Below are 15,190 nucleotides of genomic sequence, written 5' to 3'. Positions count from 1 at the left end.
ACAATATATTGAACAGGTACATGAACATCATAACATGGTTGTAATTACCTTTTGTTTTTTCTTTTTACATATAATTATTGAGTCGGTAGGTAATTTATTTTATCTTCCTGCTCCTTTTCAAACAGAAACGCAGTGGTAAAGAAATAATTTTGTTCTTGATTATGTAAGCACATGTTTTCTCTGTGCTTCTGATTGTTTGTTTTTAAAAGCCTGTTTGAAATAAATGACATAATTAAAATCAAATCATCCCAACAGAAAACATGGCGCTGTGGGCATATCTTTCTCTGCTACTGACAGAAAAATTGGTTAGAGTTGATGGAAAAAGTCAGTTGAGACTAAACACAAGCCAATCGTGGAAGAGAAAGCTGCTGGGAGATTAATAATTACAGCTAGAAATGGATCAGAAAAGTATTGACTCGAGGTGACAAAATGAAAACGATGCTTTATCAGAATTCTCTTTGTGAAAACAAACAGTAAACCAGATTTCATTTTCCTTCCACTTCACAGTGGAATGGTCTATTTCTGATGATCTAAAAACCCAATAAGCACATACATGGAGGTTGGAAAATATGGGAAACACTTTAAGAGGTCGGACTTTTAAAAGGTTCTACTAAGAAAAACTGCAAACTGCTGAGAAATAATTGAACCATATTGCAATGTTGTCCTTTCTAAATATATATGTTTTTATCTCTAGAGACTGTAATTGGAGTTGCATTCCTACAGGTTCTGTTCCCCAGAGTTTAATGTGGTTAAATGAGTTTTGGTTTGAAATTTGACAGCCAGTAAACAATAAAAGAGCGTCAATATTCACAGGGAAGCAGCTTCTGCATCCCGAAAGGCCACTCAGAGAGGAAGAAGCCATTACTCCAAAAACAGCAGAAAAGCCCAGATTACAGTTTGAAAACAAACCCAGCGACAAAAAAATAAATAAATTGATATTCTTGGAGACACGGTGTCGTCAGATTTAATGAAAATTTTACCTCAAACACCAATGGGTCTTTCAAATGATAACTTTGTTGATCCCCCCCCCAAAAAAACAACAACAAATAAGTCAGTGTTTTGGAGAGACCATTCACAGTAAATGTGTGGGCAAAGAATCCAAACAAGCCTGGGATGGAACCAAAATCTGTCAAACTATTGAAAGACGCTTGTATTATTTTGCAAATGGATAACATGCAATCCTAGCTGACCTTGATCAGTAGGTTTTTGACTTAATGTCAGAAGGTGGAAAAATAAAGTTAAAGTGTCATTTTAGAGTAAATTTTACAGAAAATATCTGCTGTTAGCTGCGTAAAAGCTCTAACCTGATGACCGTCAGGTCCACACATCAGCCAGAAACCGCTCTGAGTCGCATTTCGTTATCGCCCTGTCCCGTTCCACCCATTAGAAAGCGACACGTGGACCGCGGACAAGAGGATGACGCCAGAGGACTCATTCATTCTCGTACGTGCTGAGAAATCTTTCCAAACATTTGTTGCCTTGCTGGCACATCGTCTCACTCGCTGACCTTCTGGACACGTAATTGGACGCCTGTGTGAAAAATGCCTGAAAATCTGGAGCAAGCGCTGCAGAAATCTGTTCCTGAAGCATTTCACAAACAGGCCAAGAGGAGACAGAAACACATAACTTTTTAAAACAAATGATGCCAAACTTATTGAAAGAAAGTTTATTTTACAGTAGTACTTATGAGGTGGACTTGGAAGAATATTGATTTTGGGGTTGATTTGGGCATCAATAAGCTGGTGTAAGACTGATTCTAAGTTTACTTACTGAGCACTCCGGGTTTTTATTTCAAATCACCTGCCATATGAAAGACTTCCTGGCTCTGATGGGTTGTTTTCCACCGAGCCGTGTATTTCTGCAGATGGCTGTTGGACTGCAGGAAGAAAGCAGAGCAGGCAAACGTTTTCACAGATTGTCCGATGCTATTCTGTTGTTAAACGGTGACACTTTTAACAAACACCTAAAAAACAAATAGTTTACAAAAGTCACACACTGCAGCTTTAAAAATGCACTTTTACTGGCGTGCTTCATTCTGAACTCTGGTCATTTTATAAATATTTCTTCTGCGAAGCCTTCTGCCCGTCTGATGCGATAAAGTGGAAATACCAAACAAGCAACCTATTGTGTTGCACTCGGGTTGCAATTTTTTTTTTCCTCCCCATGAAATCAGTTTGTATAAACTGGTATCGATTCTCTCTTCACGCAGACAGACAAGTGTATTCACTGTGCTGCGATGTGCCGCTTTATTCTCAGCTTGAATAAAACTCCCAAAACTACACGTTAGCTTCACATCACGATGCTCATTTACCTCTGGGTCATTAATAAAGAGAGAGAAAAAAAACAACCTGCATGTAGCTTTAAAAGTGACCTCCTAGATAAATATGCATATGCTGATATCCATAGTTTGTCTTTTTGCCAAGCCTGTTAAAGAGTCGCATCACATTGAGTTAAAATAACATGAACAAATCTCAGATTGTATTTATTTCACAGTGGTCGTTAGTTTTACCAATTTCACAACCTGGGATCCCCTCTCCTCAAATTCAAGGATAGATTGTTCAAAAACTTTCACAGTGAGATTATTCTGCAGTAAAAAGAATACATTTTGAATTTATTAAGGCTTTTTGCACATTTTTTCCCCCCTTTTTTTATCAGGGATGCCAATAACCATCTGCACCTTAAAGCACTACAGATAAATGATGAAGGATGCTCTGTCTGTCCTGGAGTCAACAGAGTCTGAACTCAAGGACAAAACGCCGGAGCTCTTTTCTCAAACAGACACTTCGACCAGATTCTGCAAACACGTTTTTGTTTTCTTTATAAATAGGCAAAAAAAAAAAAGTAGAGTCAGTAGTAATAATATGTTTCCTCCCCAACGTTTCTGTCTGCTGGCTGTTTTACAGAGGGGTCAACCTCCAAAAACACACAAGTCACTTTGAAATATCTGTTTTTAATCTCTTAGATTATGTACACAACTTTCAACCTTTGTTTTAGTTGTTAATATACATTCATGATTTTATAAAATGATACATTTCCCCCATTGTAGTTTCAACATTTCACAAAGCAAAACACAAAACAAAAAGTTTAGAGATGATCGAGCTGTAATGTCAGCATCCAAACCTTTCAACCTTCAATCCTCAGGCACAAATATATGGAATTAACACACTTTAAACAAAAGACATGACGTAGGAACTCAACCGAGACACATGTAAGGCGCTGTATCTAACCTGAGCCTTGAAGGGAACAGTTTGCACCAAACGTCTTGCCGCCTTTAGCTTACGTTACATTGGAAGAGTTCACAGTTTTTCTTGTGCTTAAGAAGTACAAAAATGTCTTCCTTTCCCTACAAAAATTAACATAAACACCATAATATCCAGAGAGATGCGTCTCTTTCCACTAGAAAATGGAATGTAATGAAATGAAAGTGATAAACGTCAATCCATTTTCTGTCGGAGGTTCTGGAAACTCCTAAGATGTCTCCTAAAGAAACGGTGGGAATTTTCTCCAATCAAGATAAAACGATGGTTAAAGTAATTAAAAGCAGTCAATTTGTTGCATTTAGAAAAAAACAAATAGCATGACTGTAAAATAATTTGAAAAGGTTTTCCATACGAATATGGAAGTGAGAACTCTTTTTAAAAATAAAAAGTGATGTTGATGAGAGAAAATGGAGGTTTGTGGATAGAAAAGGCCGCTGGTGATGACGGAAGCCACGGGGGAGGAAAGTGTGAAGATGTTGGCAGAAGCTCTCATTTCCTGATGGCGGCCACCGCTTTCTTGGCGGCGTCATCCAGGTTGTCGGCTGCTGTGATGGGCAGGCCGCTCTCGGTCAGGATCCTCTTAGCTTCGTGAACGTTGGTGCCTGACAGAGAGAGAAAAAAGCAAAACCCAAATAAAAGAGGCATCATGGGAAATTACTCAGACAAATGGCTCTGAACAGAGAACCTGAAGGTTTCAAAAAGTCAAATTCAAGACTTTTTAAGACCTAATTAATGCCACCCTGAATGAAAATTAAAACTGAATAAAATATATAGACATGGAGGATGTTTGGGAGATCCTGCTATAGTACAATAGCATAAATTGTGAACTTTCTGGGGTCTGCTTGTGCTTCTCACTGCATATGACTCTCTACAGCCTTAACCCCCATAGTGCCTAGCTTAAGGGTATTTCTTCTTTTTTTTTTTTGGGCAAAGAATGCATCTAGCCTCATATGGGTTGATGAAAAATGAAAGCCGTCCAGTCAACTGGGGATAAATTTGCTCTTACCCAGGATAGATGCAAAAAGCTATCTAGCTAACAGGGGTATAATAGCAGCTAGCTACCAGTAGCCTCAACCACCTCGAGTCATGACGCAGTGAAGATGTCTGTATGCAACTTAATATTTTGCCTGACAGAAAACTAAATACACAAGATCAAATAGTCTTGAAGCAACAAAACTTAAGACTTTGATGAACAAATTTAAGGCCGGCTTACATTTTCTAAGAGGGATTTAAGACATTTTAAGGCCTTAGTTTAGATACAGGAATTTCATTCTTTTCAAGGATGCGCAGACACGCTGCTTAACAAGGTTTGACCCGATCTGACATCTGGAGTTTAAAAGATAAACAGAGGAAGAGCTCCTCAGAAGGAATCACTCCATGGGCCAAAGATAGGACATTCAGATCCCAGAGCAGTGTTACGGTAATGTGTGTGTGTGCGGATGCTCCCCTGGCTGCGCCGAGGTCAGGGAGAGCAGGTGCTGGGTGACACGCAGCTGATCACAGCCTTCGGTGAACCTGAAAGAAAAAGCCCAGAAACCTCCTGGAGGGATGCGGGGTAATCCCCGAGCCGCTGCGGCACGGTGGATGGGCCGCACGCTGCTCAGCCAAATGCAAACCTGACAGCAGAGTCACAACACAGAGCGGGGAGGAGAGGCGAGAGGGAGGGGATGGTAAAGAGAGCGCAACGGAGCAAAAGGTCAAACGAAGCAGTGATGCCCCAGTGACTGCTGTCGGAGGCGGGAAGATCCAGCTGTTTGCTTGGCATTTACTGAGTCTACACACAATGGGAAAAAAAACTAAACTTCTATTTACATAATGAGTCTCATCTGATCAACAGCTCTTTACTCGATCAGCTGATCTCCTGTTGTAACAAACAAAGACGACTCTCTTCCAGGAAGGGTTGAGATTATCCTCCAATCAGAATCTCCGTCTGTTCATAGGCAAGATGGTGAACCCTGACTTTTCCTTGTGCAAATTGTCAAAGTGAGGTTCAGTGGAGCAGTAGGACGTTGCTCATTTAAGTAATTTGGAGATTTCTATGTTTATCAGCAGGAAACTATCATAAACAATTTGTTGGCAGTAAATCGGTTCATGTAAACGGTGCCTTCCGCAGGGATTTACACTTCTCAAGCTTTTAGGAGAGGAAAGAACTCGGAGTCCTAAACTGAACTTTTTGGGTGACGCGCAAAATAATGTCTGTTCCAAAAGAGGGGTTTCCAAGCGTTTCCATTTTTTCCCAGGGCGCTCCAAAAGGCATTAGCTTCTCTTCAGGGACCGCATTTAGTAAACACACAGACAATGCTACCAAATATGTAAAATAAAAAATGCAACCTTTAGTATGTATTTTTCCCCTGAATTTCGTTCACTATTCAGTAATAATTTCATTCGTTTACCATAAATGCTGCCTGATGTTTCCTGGTTTTAGCTCTTAGGGTTTTTACCCACCTGATAAATTTGACAATCAGCCAATCAGAAAGATGAGCAATGAACATCAATTAATTACTTTAACATATTTATCACAATAATCATTGATAAACAGATTAGATTTTAAGATAAAAAAAACACTTAATAGATTATTTTTTTATTTTCATTTTGCATTCCCACCACCCCCCATATTTTCCCTCCAATCCTTCTGAATCCCCACCAGCGCCCCCTAGTGGCCCTGGCCCCAACTTTGAAAAACACCAATATGAACACATCATTTCCACTGTGAAACACGGTGGTGGCAGTATCATGCAGGTGGGAAGGCTGTTCGTTAAATCAAAGCATCATCACGCGTTATAATGGTCCAGCAGTGGGATTGGTAACAGAGTGACCCTATGACGGTAAACTAATTTATCTGCTTAATAGCACAAGAAAAAAAGTATTTTTTGTGTAATTTTCACATTCATTTGTCACTTAATTTACCAGATCAATACCCGATTAACTGATCTCCTTGCAGCTTAAGCCGCCCTGGCTTTGGTCAGACCTACGGAGGAGGTTTATGCTAGCTCAGACGCTCCCAGCTTGACCTCGGCTCCCCCGCCCCCCTGGCTGGCGTGTAATTAAAACGGGGCGGTACGTGAATTCTCCGGAGGCCCGGCCACCCTGATCAATAGACCTTTCATGAGGAATTCTATTACCAGCGCCACTTAGCGCCTAATATTTCACCTCTTTTGTCCAGGCGTACAAGTCACTCCATACACATTTTCCGCGAGCTCACACTCCAAAACAATCAATTCGGCGATGTGATTAATTAGAACGCTAGCAGGAAGAGACCTTGTTCTGACACGCGAGCGGGGGATAGGGTGTCTCGAGTCGTTTTCTCGTCAAGCGGCGGACGGACGGTGTGCCGGCCGGGTGTACTCGTGTCTCAATTGCTGACGCTGTCGCTCACGCCCACACACACACACACACACACACACACACACACACGGAAAGAGAGAGAGAGAGGAACACTGCAGAGCTGCTTGCTTTACATTCAGGAGACTGACCAATGAGCTGCTCTAGGATTGATGGATCTATGATGCTCTGCTGTCAGACTTATCTGCCAGATGATTAATTCAACAAGCTTAAAAACAACAGTGGACAAAAAACACAAGCGGAGAAGCTGTCACTGCAAATACATTATATAGGAGCTTTCCTTAAAAAAAAAAAAAAAAAAGACAAATAAGAAAAGGGAAAGAGTGAAATAATTTAAACATTTTTCCACCACCCCCCTCCCAAACCGTAAATATTTATGAGCAGCAGTGGCGCGTGCCACATTGTTCCGACGATGCAGCTGCGCTACCTGTGCTACCCGTGTAAAGTGTGAAGGCAGGCAGGGAGTGACACATCTGCGGGGGAGAGGGGGAAAAGTCATGCATTTATGTGCCGCGTTTTGCTGCACGTGTGTGCGTGACGGCTGATTGCAGTGCCGCTGCGAGCGGTAGGGAGCACTGATGGCTCACAGCGGCGGCGGCTGCGAAGACGGAGCCCCGCTGGATGGGAGCGAGTGACCGAGTGGAGGAGGAGGAGAGGAGGCAGTGGAGGGGGATCCATGTTTATTCATGTGAGTTCTCACCTGCAGCCACTAGGTGCTGCCAGAGGACTACTCACAGGCTGGAGAGGATGCAGCACGCTGAGCATTATGCCTGTGTTCATGGATGTAGATTTCAAGAAATTACAAAGTCATTGACAAGTTTATTTACTTAATACTGTTTCAAAAAGTTGACATTTATTTGGATGATTTTGGGCCAGAGCTCATACAAAAACAAAAAAATTATTTTCTTAGAAAGATAAAAATAATACATAAGATATTTTATTTATAAATTTTTTTAAGTCTTTTCGTTTGGTGTGGTTTGCTTTCACGTTTCACTTTTTCGCAAGCGGACTATAACTTGAGCATCATCATTGCTCCCATCTGACAGAAGTGACAGGAGGGGGATATATGACACATACATATATATATATATATATATATATATATATATATATATATATATATATATATATATATATATATATATATATATATATATATATCACAGACCTGGAAAAAAACAAACATGGAAGTCCTGCTTGCTGGATTTGAGCTGTTGCTACAACTGCAATAGTTTTCTGATTGTCAATAGCAGCTCACTAAACGCAGGTTTCGCAGTGGGATATTTCTAATTTTGGAACGGCGTCGGCAAAAGCTGCTGCAAGCTGAACGAGACGAGATGCTCTGTGCCTCCTGACCCACAATGTGCCGCCAGCAGCACCGCTAAGCAGAAAACGGGCGGATTGGCTGCGACTCCAGTACAATCAGTACGTGCAGCAGTGGCATTAGCAACACAGGAGGGATTATTTTTACTATAATGTTCGGCAAAGTCCAAAAACAGAGTAGATTTCCTGTAGCTGGTTTGCGTTGGGACCGGTTTGTATTCACACCAGTTTGTTTGGAAGCGTACCAGGACCGCCTTAAAAGGTGGGTCTCGGTCAGGTTGTTTGGACAGAACCAGGGTGAAAAACATCAGCCTACTGAAAAGCATGGCAACGTACTACACAGTTAAAGTACTTTTTACAATATAATGAGAGCCTTCAGCTCGTCCGCAATGTTTGTGCATCTGTCTCTCATCTTCCTTTTAACGACACCTGGGATCGATGCCTACCGCAGGATATCGCCAGGCTACCAAGTGCAGTAATGTCGTGGTTATCGAGCCATCTTCTGGTATCTTTGGGAGTATGGGCAGGTTACAAACCCTGCTAGAATATGAAATCACGATCTCCCTAATGCTTGTCAGCAGCTCTGAAATGTCCTGGTGGATCTCTGTGGAGACTTTGGACTAGATGAAACCGAATGATGCGGCTCCTCAGACCTTTACTGGGTATTTTAGCAAAATGAATGCGACAGTTGTAGCCTATAACCTGGATATGTCAGCGTATGGTTGCTCTTGAACAACCGACTGCTGCTGCAGTGGACACCTTGTGAATCTCCCACATACTCACGAATGGACTTTGCTTTAAGTGCCGCCTGTCACTTGTGCACCTTTTTTCAACCACACTTTTTCCTTTGACTGAACTTTCCATTAATATGTTAGGATACACCAAAATGGTCACATTATTTCTGATTGGACTTAGTGTTGATTACCTAATTTTGGGTTTCCCAAAGCAATAGTCAAACTTAGCAGAAATAAAAGCTTGAAATACATAACGCTGGATGCATCTGCATAAAATGCGAGTTATACTTTTTTAATCCATAACTCATCGTTATTGATAAAATTAACTGAGATCCACCTCTACCTGCTAATATAAATGGGAATACTCAAACTCCAATGCTAAAGGAACTTAATTTAGAACATGAAACCACTTAAATTCAAAGCTACAACCGTGTTTTTTTTAAACTCTTCAGACTCTGATTTATTAATTATTGAGTCAGAGTGATATGAGCCGGAAACAAACCAAGCCAGATCTGCAGTTAGTATTTAGCTGTGTGACATTCTGCCACTTCACAACACATTTCTTTTGGAGCTCTCCTCCAATTAGAAAGTTCACTTGTGACAATTGAGAGAATGTCACTTTAATCCATGAGTTAATTACGGGCCAACTTTTAAAGAGCATAATAAGGCCAGGGACTGTGCCAGTTCCTGCACAGCAGAACTTCAATTGATGCCACCGAACATAAAACTGTGACTAACTCCGTCTTAGCACGCCGACATCTGTTGGGAAAACTCACCTCTGACAAGTATGAAAAAATATAAAGTTGGGTCAGTTTCATAAATGTATCTGAGGTGCATTGGTGTAGACAGAAAAGCAAGTTGAGATCATTTCTTTTCTTTGGATTTTGTGAGGATGTTGGCAGTAGAAACAAGGAACACTTAGTAGGTCTACATCATCTTCCGGTTAATCCGTTCTCAATCAAATTAATGGCTTAATCCAAGTCTGTGACTCTCAAACGGTGGTGCAAGGACCACTGGTGGGAAAAAATAGCAAAAGCGGACAACAGTGAACCATCAAGTGCTGGTGGCTCCTTATGTTGTGTTCAATTTACCTTTGAATTCAGAGCTTCGGTCTCCGGATAACATTAAACCCAACTAAACCAAGATCCTTTTGGTCAACATTTCCTCATGCATTCTTTGCGCCATTTCAGACATTCAGATTTTTAAATTATACCTCTTTCATCCGATATGATCTCTAACCCATTGTCTAGTGTATTTACATTTTCTAAATATTTTTTTAAACAGCTAACTTTTGCTAAAACTTATTTTTTCATAGAAATGCATGGGGAAGCTTTGAGATCATTGTGCTCTTCGAAGAATAACTACCTGATCATTCTTTTCAGCAAAAAACACCATTTAAATCTGTCAAAAGGTTAGATTTTTATTTTTGCTCATGGTTAAACTTCTTTAACACATTTCTAGTAAAACTGCTTTAACGTGTCTCCTTGTTTTAGCTTCAGCTCACAGAATTCATGTGTCATTTACAGAGAAAATACAATTCTTCCAGTGAATTTTCTCTGCAACCAGGCTAACTGCTAAACTGGCTTCTGGGAGCTAGTTCGCATGTAGCTACATGTCCTGTAGCCACAGTGAAAAATTTGACGAGAAACATGAAATTTCCAGTCCTTGCAAATCTTTTCCACAGGAGCTGTAACCATTTACATGCATGGCAGCCATGTTGGATTTTAAGGTCAGGGCTGGTTAGAAAAATCCCAAATTTCTGTTTTGGAATTTTAACTGTGTGGAACGTTTCCCCCCCCAATTTTGAACTCAAAACCCCTCCACTTCCGAGAGGCAAAAAAGTTAGCAGATAATAAAAAATAGTTGGAAAATTATGTCTTTTTTTTCTGCTCTATGATGTAAAAAAGTAAACCGAAAAAGTCCAAGTCAGGTTGTACAATTTTTTAAAATGTCTGTAGCATTACTTGGAAAACTTTCGGTTGACTGGAGTGGCGCTTTGGACGAACATTTTACATCAACAATGGCTTGGTCAAGTAACTCAACTTCATAAAACATGCCCATCATGTTAGAAAGAATAAACACTTAAAAAATATTAACAATTAAATAATAACCAACAGAGCCCCAACAGTCTAGCACTGAGAGAGTAGCTGTTCCCATACTTGCTGACCTCTAATCTTTATGCAAAAAAGAAAGTTCCTTCATATCAGAGTTACATTCTTCGACTCTGAATATGATTGCTGTATCTCATAATGTTTCAGCACCAAGCAGTTAGCGTATTCCCTTTACGTTCCAGGATGAAGAACCCCCTCCGCCCTCATGTGTCCAACATCAAATGCCTCTCATTTGAAGGCAGAGCAGGGGGATCCTCAGTGCTGCAGCAGCTCCTTCCTTTGAAGTGCTAGCCAGCCATTAATTTAAGTTTTCATGTCTTTTAAACTGTCTAGACCGCTGTTTAAGAAAGAAGTAGCACAGCTAAGTCGACCGGATTTAAACCACATATTTGACACTGGCAGTTTAATCTCCGGGATCATGTTTTGGGCGAACTCTAAAAAGCCTAATGTGTCAGCCAGAAGCAGCAGCAGCGAGAAGCAGCAGGAAAAGAAAAAAAAAGTATTTAAGACGCACAGGATTTAGTCCGATAATCTAAATGCAGAAAGCCGCATTTGCCGAATCTGTTGGTACACTCTGTGCAGAACGGCCATTTAAAGAATAATGGCTCGGATTCTACCGAAGGTCCCGTTTTAACCTTATTAGGATCCAAAATTGCTTCTTAAATAAACAAGGCGACACCTTTAAGCTAAAATCAAACCTCTGCTCTCCGACAGCCTCCTACAGAACGGCTCAGTCAGTCAATAGGTTGGAGAACACAGTCACTCTTTCCCCTGGACCCTGAGGACTACTTAAAGGGAAAATTGTCTCTTCAAATCGCAGCAGACAGTCTGCTCACAGTGCAATGAGTCCATTTTCTTGCTGTAGCCAAAGAGGGCAGTACTGCACTTTCTCGAGGAACTCCTCCTATTTATGCCTCCAATATTTTTCACCACACATGCGTAAATATTTTCAGGGTTTTTTTTCCTTGAGCTGAATCTGTTAAACGACTATAAAATGGCGAGATCACAGTCACCCCCTCCCCCACACAAACTTTAATACATCCCTAATAGCACCCTGACCACATGGCACCTCTCCTCTACATCTGGGAATACATAACTCTCCGCCTGTGCAATCAGGCGCCGTCTTTTAAAAAGAGCCTTTCCAATTAAAAGTGCGCCCGTTAATCCATTCTGATCCCGTTGAAGAGCGCCGGGCAGTCCTCGCCGCCCGGCATCTGACCGAGCGAGCTGAGCTGATTGATTCTGAACCAATCCTCTCTGCAACACTGAAGCCCACGATGTAATGACCCACGACTAAAGCCTGGATTAGGCCCAGGCCAGGAGAGCACTGGTCGGGAGCGTCAGACGGAGCTGACCTTCTGCCACGTTTGCAAGTCAGACTGAATTACGCAGCCCTGATATGAGAAATGTTTCAACTTACTGAGAGGCAATTTTAATTGCTAATTTGGTTACTTCGACTGCAGCCAAACGTGGCACTAGTGGGCCCTTCCTCTCTGGTAACAATTTAAATGAACTGGATGTTTCGACCGTGTGCTTAATCAGCGGCGCAGCCGGTTTTAAAATACACGGAGGAATGTTCCAGCAGAGCTTCTTTCCCCTCCGTTTGGCTTTAAAGTGCGACTGTGGCTCTGTGGGTAGTCGTCTTGTGATCGGAAGGCTGCAGGTTCGATTCCAGCTTCCTCCTGCCACATGCCGATGTGCCCCTGGGCAAGGCACCGATATGCATATCGGTGTGTAAATGTGTGAGCGTTTGAATTGGGTGAATGTGACTCTAGTGTGAAGCGCTTTGAGTGGTCAAAATGATTGGGAAAAGTACTATATAAGTTCAGTCCGTTTACCATTTAAAGTTAAAACGCACTTGTGATTTTATTTCATTATGCTACATCTAAGTTACTTTACAGACAAACGTGACTGAAAGCAATGTTGACACTTTGAAAATGTGTGCATTGACTGTCGTGCTCCAGCTAGCTGTCCATTACCAGCTACGGCGCCTCCGCACACAGCCAGGTCACAGGAGCAGGTCAAAAGCCTTGAGCAAGAAACTGTATATTAAATTATAATAAATACACATCCTTCACTTTGTGCTCTGGACACACAACTAAGTAGGATCTTGACAATTAAGGTAAGCAGTAACTGGCCCCATGTCAGTGAGAGCCACAGCTTTCCACACACAGTGGACTGAGTGGCATTAGCATACGCAGGTGAAAGGTGAGCCAATCAGTGCTGCGTCAACTGCTACTGTCACTGCCGCTAATGAAACGTGAAGCAGAATGTGATGTGTGTGAAAAATGCATTGCTATTCTAACAGCGACGACGGGCCGCAATGAGGGCGTCATACACACAACAATGGCTCCAAAGTTTTGTATTCATTTACACAATGAAGTGCCATAAGAATCCCATTTGTAGTTGGTCTTAAGCCAGGTAGGGACACAGCAAACATGTGGAGCAAACATGTGGTTTACATGCAAAATACGTTGTTTACTGCACATCGTTCTGAACACACCGTTCCAACAGCGAGACATGGTGGGGGCATCGTCAGAAAAGAAACAGCAAAGCTGATTACAGAGTATGTGAAGCTAGATGCACCTGCTAGAATGGCCAAGTCAAAGTCCACACCGAAATTCAACTGCGAATCTGTGGCAAAACGTAAAAATTTTTGTTAGCAGAGACACTACGGCAAATCTGAGCTGGAGCCGTTTTGAAAACAAAGCACATCAATCTCCAGATGTGCAAAACTGATAAGGTTCAATAGGAGGCTGAATAGAAATGAACACCAAACATTTCAGTTTGTAAGCAGCGTTTTATTTCCTGTCACTTCACAGTTATGCACTATTCTGTGTTTGTATATCGTAAAATCCCAATCAAACAGACAGAAATGCGTAGCTGTAATGGGACATAATGGAAATATGTTCAAGGGGCATCAGTATGTTTTGCAAATCAGTCTGGACTGTGAATCAGAACTTCCTGAACAATTCATCTGTTTGCATGGCAGATCTTAAAGACGGTCAAAACCTGAGACGTAGAGAACAGGAGGCTGTTGGATTTCTGTTTTGTTTTCTAAGACGCCATCATTTCCAATTCATATAAATTTTCTATTACGGTGAAGTGCTTTTAATATTGGCTGGTGGGAAATCAATGCGGTGTAAACCGTATTCTGTAGGAGCACGAGGAAAAACGTTGGCGTGTCAGTGCACGAGATACTGTTTTACCTTCGAGCCTGACCACCAGCGGGACCTTGAGCTCCAGCTCTCGACAGGCTTTGGTGATGCCGTTGGCAATGATGGCACAGTTGACAATACCTCCAAATATGTTGACCAAGATGGCTTCGACCTGTGAAAAGATAAGGTATTTTAGCGTGGAAGCCGGCGATGCAGGGGTTTTTGCAAGTTAATGCGCAACATATGAACTAACTGAGGATGACGAGAGCGTTTGGATTTAATAAAACAGTTTTTAGTCAATGTACAGGAAAAAAAGGGACTGTTGAAGAAAAAAACAGTCTGCATGGATGGTCAAGTTGCCTGAAGAAAACCATTAAAAAGCAGAAGAGCACAGAAACAAGCTAAAAACAATCAGAAGTAATTTGGGGTGATGAGATCAAAAGTTATGTTTATGGCCACAATCATCAACGCTGGATTGGTAGAGCAGTCAACAAAGCCTATTATGGAAAGCATCTTCCTAGTATGAAATGGCGGTGGATCAATGCTGAGGCTGGTGTTTTGGAGATGTAGACATTTTGGTTGAAAATTTGCACTATTCAGATATAAAGCTGAGCACATGATTGGATGTTCTAGCATGAAAATGATCCAAAACAAAAACAACAGGTTGAGCCGTCATTGGCTGCAGCAGAAATAGTGAAGGTTCTAGAGAGGTCACCTCAGTATCACTGATCTACTTTTGGGGAGATGTCAAACATGCGATGGCGCCTCCGCACACAGCCAGGTCACAGGAGCAGGTCAAAAGCCTTGAGCTAGAAACTGTATATTAAATTATAATAAATACACATCCTTCACTTTGTGCTCTGGACACACAACTAAGTAGGATCTTGACAATTAAGGTAAGCAGTAACTGGCCCCATGTCAGCGAGAGCCACAGCTTTCCACACACAGTGGACTGAGTGGCATTAGCATACGCAGGTGAAAGGTGAGCCAATCAGTGCTGCGTCAACTGCTACTGTCACTGCCGCTAATGAAAACTGCAACACAATGCAGTGTGTTAAACATCCACTGCTATTCTAACCGCGATGATGGGTTGCCATGGCGGATGAAACAAGCACTGGTTACACAACAATGGCTCCAAAGATTTATATAAGCAAAAAACAAAAGAAATCATACACAAATTTACATTAAAAATTAAGTGCAACCAGTTAGATTCAGAAGTCCCCTTGGTAGTCATTAGTCCACCTGTGTGTACTTTAGTCTCA

At 41.6% G+C, this 15,190-nt stretch overlaps 1 long non-coding RNA gene across 1 annotated transcript; it reads right to left on the bottom strand.

The window, feature by feature from the left end:
• Nucleotides 1–2,930: 2,930 nt before the first annotated feature.
• Nucleotides 2,931–14,435, bottom strand: LOC111605849. The gene is made up of 2 exons (XR_002751857.1): nt 13,980–14,435; nt 2,931–3,862 (listed from the first exon to the last, which is right to left on the bottom strand). It is a non-coding gene; the product is annotated as an uncharacterized LOC111605849 (long non-coding RNA).
• Nucleotides 14,436–15,190: the final 755 nt, after the last annotated feature.

This window comes from Xiphophorus maculatus, chromosome 20, assembly GCF_002775205.1.
Source record: "Xiphophorus maculatus strain JP 163 A chromosome 20, X_maculatus-5.0-male, whole genome shotgun sequence".
NCBI classification, from domain to species: domain Eukaryota; kingdom Metazoa; phylum Chordata; class Actinopteri; order Cyprinodontiformes; family Poeciliidae; genus Xiphophorus; species Xiphophorus maculatus.
The sequence above is the reverse complement of the archived record's forward strand: the minus strand, read 5'-3'. Positions and strand labels throughout refer to the sequence as shown.